Below are 6,925 nucleotides of genomic sequence, written 5' to 3'. Positions count from 1 at the left end.
GCATGTTAATAATCTTATTTTGCCAGTTATGGCCCTGTATATTTTTTTTTTTTTTTTTTTTTTTTTTTTTTTTTTTGTAAGTGATTTAATTTTTTATTTAAAAAAAATGTTTTAGTTTTACTTATGATTTAATTATTAAAATTCCATGAACTCTTATTTTTAATTTTAATAACTCTTATTTTAATATAACTATTAACATTTCATCAACTTTATGTATTTCCCCTACAAATCCCGGTTTAAGGAAGAAACACTTTGCCAGATAATATACTGTAGTTCATTGCTGTAAATGGCCTAAATTTATGCTAATGTAGTGAGTTTAAGTGAAGTTGCAAAATACAGATGCAGCTACGACTGCATGTTATAAATTAGAATACATAAAGTAACACAACTATGTCATTTATAAAATTGAATGCTTTCTCCACCATCGTAGATGCTTGTGGTCCTCTGTCTCAAGAGTCCGATTTCATTGTTGTCTTCCCTTCATGTGCATTTGACTCCAGTTCCTGGCAGAAGTTAGTGTATGTGGTTACACTGATCGCCACAATGCAAACATACTGCTCTATTAACTCCCTGTGAAAACCCAGCTAAATTAAAAGGTCATTCTTCTGTTCCTAGGAGAATGCTGCCAAATTCTCTTGTTCCCTCTTTCTGCTCTGCTGAGTTCCTTTGTGTTTGCTGTGTTCCACTTACTACAATAAGCTGTGTTTGATGAGAACAAGCAGTGCCATTAAACCTCATATCGGAAGACAGGAGCAGGACCATATCTCTGTCTGAGTAGTTGCTGATAGGTGAGATACAGAGGTTTCCAGAAGTGAAAGTTTCCAGCATTGTGTGTTAGTATTTTTTGCAGCTCTAGGGGAGGAACTACAAAGATATTGAGAGGAAGCCAAGCATTCAGTAGTATATCATGTGTACCAGCCACTGACATATCCTGCAATCAGATGCCATCATAAATGACTTGTGGTCACATCAGTGTTCTCTATGTACTGTAATTCCCCCTATAGTGTAACCTAAGAATAAAAATAAGACATGACTGAAAGTAATGATGATGTGCAGTTCAGTGAGTCCGATGTCCATTAAGCAAACCCTGTGGTTAATTCAGTGAAGGATTTGTTAAACTGATAGTTCCAGAGTTTGTCTTTTGTAAGAATCAGACTGCATTGGTCATGCTTTAGGTTTGTTTTGCGTGAAAACAGCATAGACAATGCAATAGAATAACATGTTTCTTCATGCTTGTGGAGATGTAGAGTATATAGTGTTCTGTAAACATCCTGACACTGTTATTCTCGTTAACAATCTTCTGTAGACTTAAAACTACATAATGCTCTGCCTTGGGTCATTCTAGACTAACAAACATCGAGGTCAGACAGGACAGTGTCAGGGTGAAAGGTACTGAAGAAGGCATGACTGCAATAGATTAACCCCAATCTATTCATAGACTTGCATTCTACTTTAAAGTCAGGCATTTAGTGTAATGGACTTTTTTTGGTGTAAGTTTAATTACTCCTGAACAATGCACAATGAATCAGGTGTTTCCTAAAGTCATTTTCCAATTTTTCTTTTTTCATGCAGCGTTTAAATGTGTAAACTCACACAGGGACTATCTTCACCTGTGGACTGTGATGGCGTGAGAGATAAGCCTAATCCAGGCTTAACGCTGAGCAACTGCTTTGGCCACAATCAAAGACGGCAGAGATATTCTGGCCTGACTACTGAGAGATCACACTTTGATTCGCTCTTAGGAATCTACTCAAGTGCAACGGTCTTTTCTCTGAAATAAAAAAAAAAATCTCACTAAACCGTAACCACACATCTAAAACATTGCAAAATGCTAGTTGCAAATAATTTTCATTGCATATCCCATTTTAGCATGCTCAGTTTGTATTGCCCTAATACTGCATGCGCACAGCAGCTCATCGTATAGGTCATGCAAAAATACAAAAACCCACTCACCGCTTTCGGTGTCCCTTTGCTTTTCACCAAGCATGACCGTTCAAGGTTCTGGTAGCCTCCAATCACCTCAATCTCTTCTGCTGTAGGATACCGTTTCTTCCCTGCCTCCTTGGTGCTGCTGGGAGCAGGGGTGGTTATATGGCCCTGGGGGGCCGCTTTGGGCACTGCAGGGGTCACTGTTGGGATGCCACCAGACGAGGCTGCCCCTGCAGGTCTTCTAGGGGTGATTGTGATGGTCGTTCCTCTCTTACCTGGTCCACCTGAGGCGCTCCTAATGGAAAAGAGAGGCGGAGATGGAGATGAAGAGGGGGATGCGGTGCAGGGAGAGGATGACGATGGAGAGTTTTGTTCTGGAGGTTTCTGAGAGTTTTCTGTTGATTCTGTGTTCCGGGCGTTGATTGTGAATGACCTGACCTGCTGGGGTTTAGGGGGTTGTCTTTGGGATTTCTGCGTCTCTCTTAGTATGTCTGGTTTCTTCTGGCCCTCAGCTACCCTAATTTCTGGTTCTACAAGCGGACAACTCTCCATGGTGGGCTGTGCCTTTTTGTCGTTGTGGGAACCACATCCTGCTTCCCGTTCTCTCAGCTGTAGTCGTTCCACCTGCCGCTGTACCATCTGAGCACCTGTCGACTCCATCGTCTCGGTTTTGTCACCATCCCTTCCATGGTTCCACAGCTTAGCAGTTTCTGGCAGGATGTCCAGTGACGGTGCTTGTCTAATGGGGTTGTATTTACCCTGAGGTCCGCTGTGTGGGGGCATATCAGCTTTTCTTTCACTAATACACACTGCAGTCCTAGACCCCACCGTCTTGAGGTTATAGATCCGGCTCATGGCGTCCAATGAGTCTGAAAGTGGTGGGGAGGGAGAAAGAGAGGGAGGAAGGTACTCTTTCTCTAACAGCTCTTCCTCTCTTTCCTCTTCTCTTTCGTCAACGTCCTGTGTTCTCCAAACGATGCACGTACCACGCTCCTCTACATCTCTCTCTGCTTCCCTCGGGCAGATATCGCTCTCTGATACGTCTCTGGAGATCTCCCCAACTTCTCTTCCTGTCGAAACTGACTGCAAGAGCGACAGAGAAACAGGAACAGGAAGTTGAAGGCTTGACTTTGCCATGTTAACGTCCTGTGTGACGTCAAACAGTCTGAGAGTCTGTAATGTGGTTTCTTCCTGTTCTCTCGCAGTTCCTCCTGCTTCTCTGCTGCCCTCTTCTTTGTCATCATCCCGTCTTTCCTTTTCTTGCTGACGAATTCTCTCTCTGAGACTCCACTCGGGTCAGAGATCGCCCAGCCTTCCAGCTCCCTCTCCTCTCCACTTGTCCTCCATCTTGTTTATCCCCAGCAGGGAGACTCGCCCTCCTGCTTTCTGCTGATATATCGACTCCATAAAATACAGTCCTGGGAATGGTGACTCTCTCTTGGGTGCAGAGTTTGCTTTGGCCCAGTGTAAAAATTTGTTGTGGGGGTTCTGAGGTAAAATGTATTTCCTCAGTTGCTTGTTTTGGAAAGCTTTGATACTGTTGATGCTCTTTTTGATCCTGGTTACCCATTTCACCAGAGATCCTTGTCTCCATGTCTCCATGTGAAAACACATACCCTGCCCTCTTGAGTTCTCTGTCTGATTGGACTTTTGCTATTTTACAGACTAGGTCTTCTGAGTGTTGGGTAAGGACCACTTGTCCAGCATAGGCTGTAGTTGGGCAACTAGAGTACGCAGAGGTAGTGTCAACACATTGGCACTGCATTTCTGCAGGGAAATCTATAGTACTGTCATCCGAGGGTGAGATATATATGCCATGGGGTTGTTTTGAAACTGCAATGGTTAACTCATCCTGATTCCATCTCCTTTCAGATTCTGTTTTGGCCTTGGTTTCGAGTTCTATGGGTCTCTGTCTTACCGTTGTCTCTCTCTCCACTCGCCTCTTATCTCTGTGTATCTCTTTATCTATCATTATCTCTCTCTCATTTTCCTCTCTCACTTTCTTAATCTCTCGTTCTGAGCTGCTTTTTCTCCCATCGTGTTTGATAGGAACTCGTCGTGCAAACGCAAGTCCCTCAGGGATTTTGACGGAGGCCACAGTGAAGCCTTCTCCATCTAAACTAGACGTCCATTCCTCTGTCTCTCCACGAACTGAGTCGTTCCTCTTATTTTCCACCCTTCTTTCTTTTTGTCTCTTTTCATGCATCACTTCATCAGGTTTGGGTTGACCCCATCGCCCGGTGACCTTTGGTTCATTTCCTGATTGATCGGTGACCCTGGTTTTGACCCTGCGGTCAGAGTACGACCTCTCCACCACCTTAAAATCTGTCTTTTCCTCACAATCTCTGGCCTCCTGTTGGCAAACCACACGGTCAGAGAAGCTAAAGGAGCGTTTGGGTACACCCCTGAATGTCGGACTCGTGTCTGTCTCCTCTGTACTCTGGTCCTCCTGCACAAACAGGTCTCCTGTGCTGTATCTGGCCCGGTTCTTGCCTGGTTGGTTGAAGCCCTCAATGCTCTTGGAGCGCATTGGAGGTTTTGGGTGTTCACCGAACTTACTAAGCAGCTGACTGACCCGACCACTACACTCTGGAGTCCCCCTGTCCTTGTGGTTCAAGACTCTCTCTGCTTTTTGCATGACTGTCCTCGATGTCATTCGCATAGAGGACCATATCCCCTCTTTCTCTAAACGCTCACTTCCTCTTTCTGTGATCCCTGCCGTTTTTGTTTCCCTTCTCCCGTCTGTCACTGGAGATTTGATGATCAGTACTTCTGAAGCCCCAATTTCCGTCACGCTTCCTCCGTCAGCTAGAAACTCCCTCAAATCCATCCTCATCCTTTTCTGTTCCTCCTCAACCTCCTTTTCTCCCTTATCCAGTTTTTCCTTACTATTTTTGTCTTTCTCAATAATGATAATATTGTTTGCCTGGATCGTGCGAAGACCTACGACCGGAGAAAATAGGGATGCGCTACTGTCTGCCTCCCAGCTTTCTCTCCCAGTGCTTCTGTCTCGCTCTCTTCCCTCACTTTTACTTCCCATCTTCTCGACCCACATCTCTCTGTCGCGTCCTCTCCAAATCTCCTTCTCAGTTTCCTTATTTCTTTCTCTCCCTCTATTATTGGTGGCCTTTTTATATTCATTCTCTCCATCTCTAATCACCTCCTTCCCTCTGTTATCTCTCTTAAAGCTGTTCTCAGAACGAATGAAGGGGCTCTGTTGGATGGGGCTGATGGTTTCTTTGGATATCTGTTTTTGCATTTTGTGGTCAGTCTGGAGGTGAAGTGTGAATTTACTGTCCACCTGCTCCGTGACGATGTCCTCCGTAATGCCCAGGATATCTGGAGTATGCTGTCCTCCATCTCTCTCTTTCTCCCTCTCTTTTTCCTCATCCTGCTTCGCCCTCCTTCTCTGGATGATCCCTCGCTTCCAAGCCGGCATGCTGGCAAGCCGCTCCTCTTCCTCCCTCTCTCGCCTCTCTCTCTCCTCCTCCTCTCTTCGCTTTCGCTCCAGTAGCAGCTGCTTCCATTCCGGTAAAGCAGAGAGAGACATAACCACGGAGTACTCGATGAAACAGTGCTGTTTTACTAATCAGAACTTTTGCAGAAATGCTGTTTTATCCAAGGACATCCAGGAATCCTGTCAAAACAAATTGATGTATACATTAGCTGTTGTATTTTTTTTATGTGTTAAACATGCAGTTAACAGTGCAAAACTACTGTCAGAATAAACACTGATGCTCTTACAGGTATATTTAAAACGGATATGCCGACTTTGTCGGATAAACTGTCTTATATCAGCAATATCCTGTGAAATGCAAGTCTTCCTGGAGTACAAATGGGTAAATGTTTTTATTCAAGCATCAAGATATTAGGTTTTAAATTAATCTGAATTGAAAAGAGAAGGTATATTTACGGTACACTGAACTGGTCACTTTTTTGTGCAACATTTAGCTTTTTATTTCAGGTCACTGTGATGTCAAATAAATTTTAAAAGCACACATGTAAAGTCAAATTCATTTTAAAAGCACACATGTAAAGTCAAATTCATTTTAAAAGCACACATTTACATGCACTTTCTCCATGCAAACGTTTGCATGCTTGAGCCCGGTCTCATGAAAATGCGTATCAATAGAACGATTTTTTTTTTTACATGCTGTTTATATGCAGAAACTGACTTTGGCGTGCATAGAATACGCATTTGTTTTGCGTGCATATATGGATTCTTTAATGGGGATTTGCTGGATAAAAAGATTTGCTAGGAAAAAATATATAATGTTCCATTGTCTAAGATGTTCAAAGTATTCTATATTTTGGCATTGATCTATTTGAAACACAATACTCAATATATAATGTTTTAAATAACTGTTTTTACTAACCTTATTGCTTCAGATTGTGTGGGATGACTGAATTCCTGATTCAATGGAATAAAGTTTTCCTCGTTTCCACGCGCTCGACGTTCCTCGTTCCATTTGTTTAACTCCAAAAAGACGCATCAAAAGTCCAGATAATTCCTTCAATCCTCAGAAAAGCGAAGCAGCAACCTTCTGTCTAACACGTACCGAGTAAGAAACCTCCAGTTAATTCATATTTCTGTGATTCCTTGAACTGTAGGCTATATCGGTCTCGTGAACCGGAGCGGCAGTGTAGTAAATATTACCGGCTTTAGAGGCGCAGGACTGTAATCCCATAATTACATTAAACTCCAGCGGGAGAATCACAGACGCACACACACCATATTGCCTAAGAAAAGACCGCCGTCTGCTGCCCTCCATCTCCTCCTCCCGGACACCGGAGCCGTTAACGGGAGAGAAACCATATACAAGAAACAGTAGCAGTTAATTCAAAATGCTCCTTCCACTGTATGCCTAAAAATTTACCCAATTGAGATCATAATAGACATGTTTTTGTTGTCTATCTGATTCCTGAAATATACTTTTAATTCCAAATTATAATAAAATGCAAAAATACATTTGTTGTAAAAAAAATTTTATTCAGC

General features: G+C 42.9%; 1 pseudogene; it reads right to left on the bottom strand.

Moving 5' to 3' along the window:
- The window catches only part of LOC107733063 (trichohyalin-like), a 12,260-nt pseudogene extending 5,541 nt beyond the window's left edge, over nt 1-6,719 (bottom strand).
- Nucleotides 6,720-6,925: the final 206 nt, after the last annotated feature.

This window comes from Sinocyclocheilus rhinocerous, unplaced genomic scaffold (assembly GCF_001515625.1).
Source record: "Sinocyclocheilus rhinocerous isolate Xijiao unplaced genomic scaffold, SAMN03320098_v1.1 scaffold1301, whole genome shotgun sequence".
Taxonomy (NCBI): Eukaryota; Metazoa; Chordata; class Actinopteri; order Cypriniformes; family Cyprinidae; genus Sinocyclocheilus; species Sinocyclocheilus rhinocerous.
This window is presented reverse-complemented; position numbering and strand designations above follow the sequence as displayed.